Source organism: Toxorhynchites rutilus, chromosome 2 (genome assembly GCF_029784135.1).
Source record: "Toxorhynchites rutilus septentrionalis strain SRP chromosome 2, ASM2978413v1, whole genome shotgun sequence".
Taxonomy (NCBI): domain Eukaryota; kingdom Metazoa; phylum Arthropoda; class Insecta; order Diptera; family Culicidae; genus Toxorhynchites; species Toxorhynchites rutilus.
Window position 1 is genome coordinate 344,580,647 of NC_073745.1, and position 12,889 is coordinate 344,593,535.

Here is a 12,889-nt window from a genome sequence, read left to right on the forward strand (position 1 = left end):
TATCTCATCAATTGTAAATTTTCTTAGTTGTTAAATCATATTTATTTTATGTTTTGCATCGTCCCGTTAATTTGTACTCTGTCTTATATAGCTACCATTTTGGTTGTGAATTTGATTTGTATCGTAAAACCGATGAACAAAACTAAAGCAATTCTCCCCTGCTATAGCAAATGCAATTTTTATTTTATTTGACTGATTCGCCTTCCTTTTGTGTATAAATATTAGACCGAGAATCTTATCAACCCCATTAATTTAGTTAATTCTATGTTGACTATTAGTTTTTAGGGGGGGGGGGGGGGTGCTGAGATCTCCCATCTCCAGTATGTATATTGTGAATGTACTACATATTATTAATATTAGTGAACTATATCTATGAAGTGTAAACCGTAAAAGTTATGAAAAGTTATGTGTTGTACGAATGTGAAGATGATGAATGCTAGTTTTTTGGTTTTAATAAATGCGGTTATAATTTTATTGCATTTTATAACGAAAAGAGACAACGGGTCATTTACCAAACATTTTCTTTTGATTCTGTTTTTATCGTTTTGTCCGAAACTGAACGAGAGTGTGTGTTATATTTTGATTAAGTTATTATTTTGGAAAAATGACCGTGAATAAGTTATTCGAATTATAATTTTTTGTTTTTTTCAAATCAATGTAATGCGAAAATAAAACAAACTGTCCAATACCAATAAATCAATAATAAACAAACCAAGTTTTATTTTATTCTTCGTCTTGAACGTACAGAAACAGTGCGATTTTTTTCCTTTTAACTGTTAATAGATAACATCACTAATTTCCAACGATTGTTTATTTTTCTTTTCCCCTTATTCTGCGCTTACAAAATCTCGCTTCGAATGAGAGCAGAAGAAGATCATCATCTTGATATGTGTGAGCATTCTGTTGATAGTGGCTGCGTCGACAATTGCCGGATATTTCAGTTTTTAAGCATCGAACACAAAGTGAGAGATACAGAACGCAATTCTACACAATAGGCTCACGTTCAAGACTATTATGTCATCTAAGTTCTATTTCTCTATTATCCCCTCCATTCGGGAAGAGACCTTTTTTGGCGATAAATGATCGTCGTGATGCTTGAGCCACAGGCTAGGATGATGCAGCAGAATCACCGATAAACAAAAAAGTTTCAACATCAACATCAGCAACAACAACAGCATAAATAAATAAAAGTCCCAGGAGATCGAATGGATCGCTCAGATAGGAGCAAGCTGTTTTCACGAACTTTTCAGACTTGTATCATACTAACGTAAGCGCAAAATTTATTGCTGCAGCGAGGAAAATTCCATTTTGCTTTGTAAGTAGATGAAAGTTTCATTAAAGTGTCTCAATTGATGTTATGATTTGTATGCTTGCATCGACTTCCAAGTATTGTTTTTAAGTAATGCTCGTTTTAATATTTAGTTTCAATCGTTATCATCTTTATTTTATGAACATTAGATTTCTTATTTTACAACTGTACATTATGCACAGCATCGACACCCACGGAGTTGAAGGGGCGCTATTCTAGAAATGCGGCTACCATCGGAGTACCTTACGCCATACTAATTTGTTTGTTGTTTTACGAATCGTTACCCGAGCGTTCAGAATCCGGAACCGTTCCGTACTTCTCTTGGTAAGACTGCATCAGCTTCTACAGCTTCTGGCCTACTTGCGTGACATCTCTGTCCAGCATCGGTCTCAGCTTATAGTGGCAGACGTTCTCCTCCACCGTTGCTAAAACTTCACTTGATTATTGGTTCAGATTCTGGATGAGCGTAGTCATCTCATCTGGGAAGTCTTCAGGTTTGCTTGCGTCCATAGAATAATGTCCTCTTTCTCTTGTGGAAGATTGATCGTATTGGTAACGTTTGCATTAAAAAAATTGACTTTTTTCAGATGGTGATAAAAAAACTTAGACAGATGATTGAGTTTGATATATTTCCCATGGAAGATAATTATATTAGCTTACTTGCAAAAACATTCTACGCCCGTGCGAGCTGCCTTCCGGCAGTTTACCGGAACATTGACCATGGCGGACGAAAACATGCGTGTAGGCATGTTTTTGAGCTCTTTCTTCGATTTATTTATCAATTCCTTCTCAGTTTTCGTGGAAAAATTGTTGGAGTAGATCTTACGCTTCAGGTTTGCCCAGAAATTCTCGATGGGACGTTGGGCGGGTTCACCGACTTGGGTACTACATCGATATTCAGCCGGTCCATCTCCTCTAACTTCGAATAGTGGGCCGACGTCAGGACCGGCCAGTACACCGTGTCTTCGCCCTTATGGTATTTCTTGATGAATGACGTAACTTCCGGCAGGCGCTTCGTACTATAAATTTTCCCGTTCACGGCTAGTCCGGTGCTAAAGAAGAGCGGTTTTGACATCCCCTTGTCGCTGATTGTCAGCCACAGCAGCTCCTTCTTAGGGAACTTGGTGTGCGAAATAAACTTCACTTCCGAGCTCACTTCCTTCGTGGGAAAAGTAAGATACGAAGTGCCCTGCCAGTCGTTACCAACCAGGGTGAGATAGATCTCGTCGTTCATCATAACCGCCACGTCGCAATTCGCCGGGAAAATCGACTTGACCATTTTATTCAGCCACTGCCGTTGCGTCATTGCCTGCAGCTCCAAGACCAGTGGACGGGACTTCCGCTTCCTGACATGTATGTCCATGTTCGCCAGGTACTTTTTTAACTGTTTGGCCGGTTGCCGACCTCCAGTCCAAGCGCACGCATCGATGTAGTCACTTTTCCCTCGATCTTCCTCTTCAGCATCCTTTGGAGCTTCTTGTCGCTCAGGGTCGCGCCGGCCGTTTGGAACCGGGCTTTCTTTCGATGCTTTCGATGCCAGCCCGTTTTCGACGCGGCGGGGTACAGTCCTTTGAACGCGCACACTTCTGAACAGAGTAGCTTCACTGTTTTCGCCATCACGGTTATAGTTCGACTGATAGAGCTGTCAATTTTTTTCTACTGACTCATGAGTTATTGTGATCAATGCTGCATGGGAAGTTTCGTCAGTGTGTGTGAAGTTAAACCCTTGGGAAATCGGCAATTTTTGTCCATTTTTTTAATGTAGACGATAGTGGATCCTGAACCAAATTTATCGTTGATTCGCGAGCTGTTTCCGGTCTAGTTCGTGCTGGAAAAAAAAATCGTGCAAATTTACCTAACGATGATGATTTGCGTTGAATTTATTTATTTATTTTCTATTAGCGTTTTTAGTTTTTGAAAGTTCACACTGCCTATGTTCAGGTATGTATAATTTCCACCATTTCGTAATAACCACACAAATCTTTCGATCGCCATTTCGACAAGCACGATTAATACGTTGATCTCATTTCAGATTATTTTCGCCGGACTTCGAAAGTATGCCTGAATTCGTAAACTTAGAGCATTGCTGCAAGAAAAAAAAGGAAAGACAACAGAAGAAAAGACAAACCACAATATATTCAAAACCTATACGCTTGTTGATTATTAATTAGGTTCGTTAAGCTAGAGATCGTTTGTCCTTGGAAAGTACACTTATGTAATGATACGTTACTTTGGTTCTGTTCTAGTCCGTTGGAAATCGTTTCGTTCCTCTAGTTTTAATTCCTGTAAATATACTAAACCAATCACACTATTTAAGAGACTAGCTTTTGTTAGCTTATAACCATTGGAGCAAATAAAAAAAAGGAAAGAGAAAAAAATATTGCCGAACAAATTACGCTACAGAAGGCTAATATTTGTGTAAAAATGCTATAGTTGAATTCTGATGTTATTAAACCAAGATGTGACAGTTTCTGCTTTGCGGGATTGGGGACTGTTTTGGAGAGGAAGCATATTGATGGATTATGGAGAAGCGATTTGTTAAGCGGGTCCTAGCAATAAACAACAATGGAAATGGATTGTCATTTGCATTCAAGGGTCTTATCAAATGGCTGTTGGAACACGGAGGCATACGCATAAATCCGCGAATACACACATCCGAATGTAATACACCAGAAAAAAAAACCACTAAAATGGGCTTATCTCTATTTAGCATCTGCAATCTGTTGGATGCAAGTAAAACAACAGCAGAGATGAACAAAATCATGACATGAACACTAAGAGGAAGATTAATTAAAAATGTTCAAGAAAATGTGTGATAATATTTAAAAAAATAATCTCTAACATTAATTTGAGGAAAAAAGGAAAAATATACAAAAAAGAAGCCTATAGATATATTAATACTATTATTCATGAAAATCTTAATAGAATGTCATATTTATAGCTCCTACATATATATTTATATATATATATATATATATATATATATATATATATATATATATATATATATATATATATATATATATATATATATATATATATATATACATATATATATATATATATATATATATATATATATATATATATATATATATATATATATATATATATATATACATATATATATATATATATATATATATATATATATATATATATATATATATATATATATATATATATATATATATATATATATATATATATATATATATATATATATATATATATATATATATATATATAGGGACAGCATTCAGCACAGAGCATTCAGATATGAACACGTGAGTGTGTATCGTTTTGTGCAGTGGTGTAATATTCTCTTTAGGGTAGGGAAACTTATAGGGACAAAACCAAAATAATATTAATTTCTGTTGCCCTGGGGAAAGAATAGTTTCGTTAATAATAATGATTGTGGAATTATTTTTCGATCAACTTCAAAATTATATCAGAGACTATTGTTTGGAAATAAATTTCAACAATATGGCAACAAAATAATAAAAAAATATGCTGCATTGGGAAGTCTCATCCTTGTTTCAAGGGAGTAGGATTTCCAGCTGATAATGATAATCACAATTATTAACAACTCAATTCTTTCCCTAGAGCGATGCCCTCTCAGTGATGAGATAATTTTACCTTTTTTCATCGACTTCTGGTACATTTCATCTTCTTGACATCTAAAATAACATTCCACACAGATACAAACACAATTGTATGTGAATGTTTCGTTGAGACCTGAGGTTGAGACTTCCGAGAGGTGTAAACAAATGTACAATAATTTTTGCTAAATAGTTGTTCTCAATCAAGGCACTCTAGATCGATTGAGCTGCAGGTGACAGTGAAGAGAAATGTTTAAAAAGGATGAGTACAAATCAATGATGCATTGATTGCATCTTTTGCTGTCATCATTACGATTTTAGTGAACAAAACAGAGCATTGTCATTTCATTACCATCTTCCGTGTATCCACACGTTGAATCACTTATCATCCCAGTATCTTAGTCTCAATATAACATTCGCATATAAACACAAACACACACACACATACATCTAAGATACAAATCGAAACATCAAAAGATGAGAGAACTAAACAACATAAATCGTACTATACTGCCCAGAAATTAAACTTACGAAAGTAAGGTATAAGAATTTTACAAATTCACTATAAGATTGTTCAACAGGATGAGCAGAAGAATCGAAGGAACAAAAAAAAAAAAATAATGCGTTATGATCACGACACTTTGTTCCTTTTTCCATTCAAATTACATTGCTTTCTTTTACTTTTAGTTTTATGCTTCATTTATCGCACAGTTCAAGTGAAGTCTAAGTAGTTAATCCAACGGTAGCAAACTATCTAGTCAATTGTTTCTCTAGAAGGTTCTATTTGAAAGCGTGAGTACAGAAGTTTCATTGGTTTCATGGGTTCTTACTTCATCGGATAATAAATCAATGTAAAATAGGTAGACACTATGTAATGATTAGTTAATACTGAACGGTATTCAAATGATTGATTGTAATCGAATCAACTTGTAACGTATTATTTATTGATTAATGGACAAGCTAGTGCGGTTAGTTATCGTTATTACACCGACAATTAAGTATATGAAAGTAGCATTTCAGAAAATACACAAATTCTTGCAATATAGAAGCTCGCGGTGCTTTTTGGATTGTTATCATCGAAGAAATCTTCATAAAATCTCAGTATGCCAGTTCGTGGTCATCGACATGCGTTTCGAGAAAGCTGGGTGCTCGAAATATATTTCTTGATAAATTAATGTGAACTAATCTTTTGGCTACCGGATTTTGCTTTAGCGTCCTGTTTGGTTGTTTTCAGGCACGGACCTTCTCACATACCGATTCTTCGGATGGTACTTTGGTTGGAGTTGTGTTTTTGGTGATGTTCAGCGGCATTTTCAGCGATTTCGCGGATTCAGTAGCTGACCACGCCGGATTTTTAATGTGGGTGTCAAAATCAAACTTCTTCACTCGGATTCTATCCTGCAAAACTTTTTCATAACAAAACGGATCAACGGAACAAACGGAAATTTTTACCTTCGAAAGATACAGGTTTTCCAAACAATTTGCTGTCAAAAGATTCCAGAGACGCCTACTACCACAGCTGCTATGAAATAAACAGTGATTTCGGATCTAGATGTTTCAAGCCTAAGTAGGCATATTTCTAGGGTTTCATAGTTTTTCTTAGAACTTGCGCAGTTAGTACTTCAAAAAGGCTTAACTGAAGAATCGTTCCGACGACTTGTTAGAAAATTTTACCAGAGCGATGAATTACTCAGATTTAATGGATCTTCCATTTCGATGATAACAGCCTGAGGAGTATCGTGAAGTTATTGAGTTCCAGTAATTATTTTCCGTAGAAGTGATTGAGGGCGTATGAGGAGGCGGTCAAGAAACAATTAAAACTTATAGCCGAACAAAAAAAATAGAATGTTAGTAAATTTACCTATAAGACATTCGAAAATCGCAAAAGAAAAATAGCAAAATTTGACAAAAAAAAAATGTAATTCATACTTCTTCCTCTCGTGGACAGCGAAAAAAACAACATAAGAGTAATTTGCGAATAAAATCAAAACAATGTAAATCCTATTAAAAAAAAAACAAATACATACACAAAACAACAATATCACGTCATCTAGGAAGAAAAAAGAGTAAAACAGCACTCTGTTGTACAGTAAATATTTTTTCTCTATATTTCTCTATATATCAGTTAAAAAATAGTAAAATTAACGATAAGAACAAAGATGTTTAAATAAACAAATAATTGATCTATTTGGGGATGAAGGTGCATAACGCGAGGCGGGTTCAAATTTGGAAGCTTATAAGTATCTGTAACCTGTGTTTACTATCGAAAGTAGTCACCTGATTGCCAACAAGCGCGTGTTTACACGACCCACAAATAAGACAACAATCGAATCAGACCTTCTGCATATCTGTATTTCAAAACAAAACTGCTCTCAACGTATTGTTGATTCGGTTTGTGTTTTATGTACTGCAATAAAAACTCTTCTCGGGAAGCTTCCAGAATTGGTTCCGTTTCTCCAGAAGCAATGACGATAAACTAAGCAAATTAATATAAACAGCAGCATCATTGTGAGATACATTAAGCAAGAAAACCGACACGTGTTAATTTTAATTTTACCTACTAACCCTCTCTTGTATTAGATAAGGCATTTATTTTTTCTTGAAATCTTGATGTTGATAATAAAAAAAATCGAAGGCAAAGCTCCGATGCTATTGGCAGGAAAGGCAGGAAAGCGTTTGGAACATGTATAAGAAATAAAATAATGTTTAAAGAAGGATCGTGTATATTGTTACATTTAATCGTAAGTCCATTTTGAAGTTACTGACAAGTTAATGAAGAATCTCTCTCAAAATAGTGTTGGAAGAATTGTAGGAAAATCATTCATCTCTATCTACACAGCGGGAAAAACACAATAATTTATCAGTTTATCCGTTCTCCGATTGATAAACGCTCGCGCCGTTGCATACTCGAAATCAATCCGATGTGAAAACGTGAACACAAACAAATGAATTACACTATCCCAAACAAATGTAAACACAGTTAAAATTACACACTTCACGTACACATAGAAAAAAATCTTAAACAGAAGAACACATAAACACCTTTAGAATAGAGATGATGTATTAACAAATACCTATAACAGTGGATAACAAAATAGTGACAAACGAAGAAAAAAAATCAAGATGAAAAATGGACAATTGAAAATTGGTTTTCATGTTATTTAATACAAAAAAGTTAATAAAATTTAAAAAAAGTGATGGCTTTCAAAATTATATAAAAGAAAACTTAAAAATAAATAAAAGTTAAAAGCTAACAATTTTGCGCCTTTTGCATTGAAAACACATACACACACTAAAATCCACACTTACACACTAGCCAACAAATAAAATGACTAGGACAAATTACGATACTGAAAAAAACAACATATTTCTTCTCTCTGTCTCTCTGATGGCAGGATTAAAAATAGAACTGAGAAGCACTGGACAATTTACCGCACAAGTAGGTAAATACGCAAGCACATTTTCTTCCTCCAAACCCCTTGTCTCTAAGGCGACAAATGCAGATGCATTGGTTCATCCCAAACTCATTTGGCTATTATGAGCCACCCCACCGGGCACCAGGGACAGCAATCCTCCCTCTCAATATATCATCTCATTCGAAAAAACCAAAGTTCACATTGGCCCCGTTCCTTCTGATTTATCTCTTCCTCTCTGAGAGACAAACATTTCCACAAAGAGAATAAGCAACTTGACAATTAGTAAAAGAACAAATAAAAAGAAGTGAGAGTAGTCGTGTGTAAAACTTGTCAATTTTCACAAAAAAGTAAAAAGTATTACAATCGAAACAAAAATAACAATTAGAACCACACCACCACATAACAAAGAAAAACAGCAAACAACATAAAGACAGCGACAAACGTGTTGAAAACGAAACATTCTTCGAAGTGCGAGATTAAGTTATTGAGAGCAGAACTTTCATTGTCAGAGACAGAAAAAACGGAAAAGAAACATCAATCTTAAACAACAAACAATATAGCCACCAAACCAAACAGAAGCAGCAGCATGCGCGAAAACCAATAAACGAAAGAAATGTCAAAATTCTTCAAACAATGCAGGAAGGATTTTAGTTTCGAAAAACAAAACGCATGTTAGAGGAGCTAACAAAAGAAAATATAACACACAACACTCACACGCAAGAATGGAAATGTAATCAGCTGTAATTTATTCCAAACAAAAAAAGCTATTATAGTATGTAATGAAATTCCACAGAACCAGAGAAAACAAAATCGTTGCAATAAAGAGAAAATATTAAGAATAAAATTAAACATTGCGGGAGGATTTTCAATTTGTGATAAAAGAACTAAAAAGGCCCAGACGGAAAAACAGGAATTTTAATAAGTCTTACGATCTCGCGACCTTTTTTAAACGTTTGAATGTAGATAGACGAGGTTGAATGAGGTCCATCGGAAGAATCATCTCCATGAGTGCCCAATGTCACATCGATAATTGTATTTTCGATCTGAGCAAGTGTGTAGCACTATTGAATTCAGATTCACCTACGTATTGACATGGCAACAATTACCAACAATTACCAACAATTACCCCAATTGGCCGAATGGCCCATTAAAGTCGAGATTTCATTGAGGCGACACTGAACGACAAGTCGCGTAGATCCGTTGGTTGACGGATAGAAGACGACACGTCAACAATGCAGATAGATTGAATTGTCGCTATGTTACACGGTCAATATTATTGACAGTATGATGACATTTGAGAGCATGCTGAACACAGCCGACGACGCAGAAATCTGGATTTTCTGATTTTCGAGCATCAATATCTTGACATTTTATGTAGGTGAGCCGCGGGTAAGACGGACAGTGGGACTATGATGGACAGGTGATTGATTTGTATAGCTGCATTATGAATTTCAAATTTCTACCGCTATTCTAGAACATTTAAACTAAAGTGACCAGATGGTCAGAGGTCTAACGCGGGACATAAAAAACAAAACGTTATGTATATACGTTATGTGAACATAAACCATAGTTGAGCGAGTCTCTGATCAGTATTATTTCTTTCTGAATATCGGCACTCAGTTGTGATTTTTCGGTGGTTTAGATTTTGTTTACGCCCGAAAATCACTCGATCAATCAGAGCATTTACGCCTGGCAAGCACGATTCGAATTCCATCAATTTCATCAAATTACCGAATGGAATGCTCGAAAATTCCAATTCATTTTTCATCGATTTTAATGTTAACGTATGCATTCAAAAAAATGGATTAATTTCGGATGGCGATGAAAGATAATTTATAGGAACAAATTTTCTTTAAATCTTACGTTTATTAAGTCTACAACAAAAATGATTCAAGGATGTTGATTCGCAGCAGCAGCACTGTCAAGCAACTTGATGATTTTTCCATACTGCAAGCTCCACCCCACATCTGAGCAGCAGACAATCACCCAGAATGAGTAGGGTGCTGGTAAAAAACTTATTAGTACGTGTTACTTTTGTCAGCAATTTTCTTTTTTATTGCTATACTATACCAAACTTTCTCTACCATATGCTAAAGGTGGAATGTCTTGCAAAACAATAATGATTTTTTTTAATTACAGATTGGATTAACATGAGGTGAAAGGTAAAGAAAACACTAGCACACAACAAGCGAGAATTCAGGGCCACACAGGTGGTGGCCCAATACAATGAAGCTATTGACGCCGCTGCAACAAGAAATCGGCGCTAAAAGAGAATTACATGCAAAAAAATTTTTTGCTAAAAAAAAGTGGAATTCATGTGTGACTCCTTAGGGAATTCCATAGATAGCAGTTGTGAAAATACATGAAAGAGTACATTTTCAAATAATCATATTTTTTGTAAAGCAAATTGTTCCATGATGTCGTTTTTATTACACACCCATGCATGTATTACGCCTATCGAGCTTCATTCGTTGAGGAAATATCAGTTTTCTCCAAAATATTACCATATTAACACTTTTGGAAATATAGATATTTATAATTTTCATAGCAGATGTCTCAAAAATAGATTTGGCATCCTTTCTATAGCGCTTTGTGAAACATTTCAAACTCGTTTCAAAATATTTCTGCAACGCCACTAACATTCGAGCAGAGTAACGAATCGAGCTGTTTTCCTCGATTTCTATAATTCCAGATTTTACTCGGTGTGATAGTGATAGTGATTGTGAATCCTCGATTCGATTTCTATAATAGGGCCCAACATAAAAACTAAGTTTTATCAATACACAAATCGTTAAACTATCCATCTATAAGATCGTGTATACCAAGAGCTAAATAATGTAAAAGTCATGACCGAAACTTAACGAAAAACAACGAACAACGAACCTACCACTCAATAACAAATTCCGGAAAGGCCTATTGATTTACTATGGAATGGAACTTTTTTTTCCTCCAACTTGCACTGTGGTCACGCGTATTCTAGAGCTTGCCACTCCAGAATACATTCAAGGCGTGTTATTCGGCATAGAAATCTCAACTAAGTAGTACTAAAAAAAATGACGCAAGTAATACTTACGTTGAGAAGGCAAAAGTTCCACTGGGAACGTTAGTGCCATCCAAGAAGAAGAAGAAGACGCTATATTATAATAAGTTGTAGTAGTAATATCGGAAAATTCAGAGCAAATAGGTTAAGTTAGGGTTAGGACTACGTGCTTCAAGTCATTAAATAATACCAAGGGGCTGTCCACATACCACGTTTGTCCACGGTGAGGGGATGGGAGTTCAGATAATGTCCATGTGGACACGTTAAACAAAAGTGTTTTAAAAGCACATTCAGATCTGTTTTTGAGTACTCCATATTTATCCATGAAATGGTTATTTCGAATATTTTTTCCATATCAGCGAACTTCTCCGCTCAAACATGTATTCTAAATGAAACTTATATAAACGGTGAGCGATCAAGTTTCCATTGGAAGAAGAGAATCATTGTTTTCAACTTCTAAGCTAGGTCATTTGAGCATAAACTGAGCTATGTGTTCTGAACCAAGTCTACGGAGAGTAAATTTAACAACTGCTGATACATTTTTATCTGCAGAGTACATGTGGGGTGTTGATAACATGATGAAATGATTGGAATATTTGGAGGATTATCTAAATAATTTGGGAAGGACTTAGGGAAACGAGTGCTATCCCAATCTCTATACCTGCACTTGTGTAATAGAAGAACCAGATTCAGTCCACCTATTTCTGAGTACCCTAGTTCCCGGATATTTCCCGAATTTTGCGACGTTATCTTTAATACAGCTGAGTTAGGCATGCTCAGCACCGGAGAGCGGTTTTTCGCGGATCACTTTGTCCTACCGAACGAAAGATTGGGATGTTACAAGTGAGTTTTCCGTTAATTAGTACACGTTATTACAACATTCGTGTTTTTTTTTCAAGAGGCTTTGAATCCGGGATTAGACTACATATTTTGCACCACAGCCAAGAGGAAACTGCTATCAATTAGATCAATGGCATAGTGGAAATCACAAGCGATAAGTCTTCCTATATTTGAAATTGAACTTGACAATTCCACGTTTTATGGAATTAACCGTATCGAAAATATTTTTGTTTCAAATTGGAGCATTTTAGGCATCCAAAATATTGTTTTATTTGTTCTAATTTTCGGTTCATTATCTGAACTCGCTGTCAATGTTCAGTAAAGAAGTGTGCCGAAATCCATAGGTTGTTTCTCCATTGAAATGCTTTCGACACATTTTTGACGTAGGACTACGTCTAACCGGAAGATATAGGGGGTGAAATGGAAATCTAGGCACTGAACAAGTAGGAAAAAATGCGAGATTTGGAACGCTTATAACTCGAGCATTTCTCAATAGATCGCAAAGGTTTTTGCATCAATTGATAGGAAATATATCTACGCATCTATCATAACGAATAACATTTCATTTTTCTTGAGATAAATAATTGAATAATTGTGAAATATCAAGCATTGTCCAAATACACTATGTGCCCTTTTTTGATTGGTCCATTTTGTGCTCCTCAAATCGTACCGACCAAAACGG

At 35.4% G+C, this 12,889-nt stretch overlaps 1 protein-coding gene across 7 annotated transcripts in view; it reads left to right on the plus strand.

The window, feature by feature from the left end:
- Positions 1-3,442, plus strand: part of LOC129769730 (syntaxin-1A) — a 116,320-nt gene extending 112,878 nt beyond the window's left edge. For all 7 annotated transcript variants that reach the window (XR_008741952.1, XR_008741958.1, XR_008741953.1 and 4 more), the window contains 2 exons: positions 868-1,315; positions 3,342-3,442. The gene's annotated coding sequence lies outside the window, so the exon portion shown is untranslated. The remainder of the gene's footprint in view (positions 1-867; positions 1,316-3,341) is intronic.
- The last annotated feature ends 9,447 nt before the right edge of the window (positions 3,443-12,889 follow it).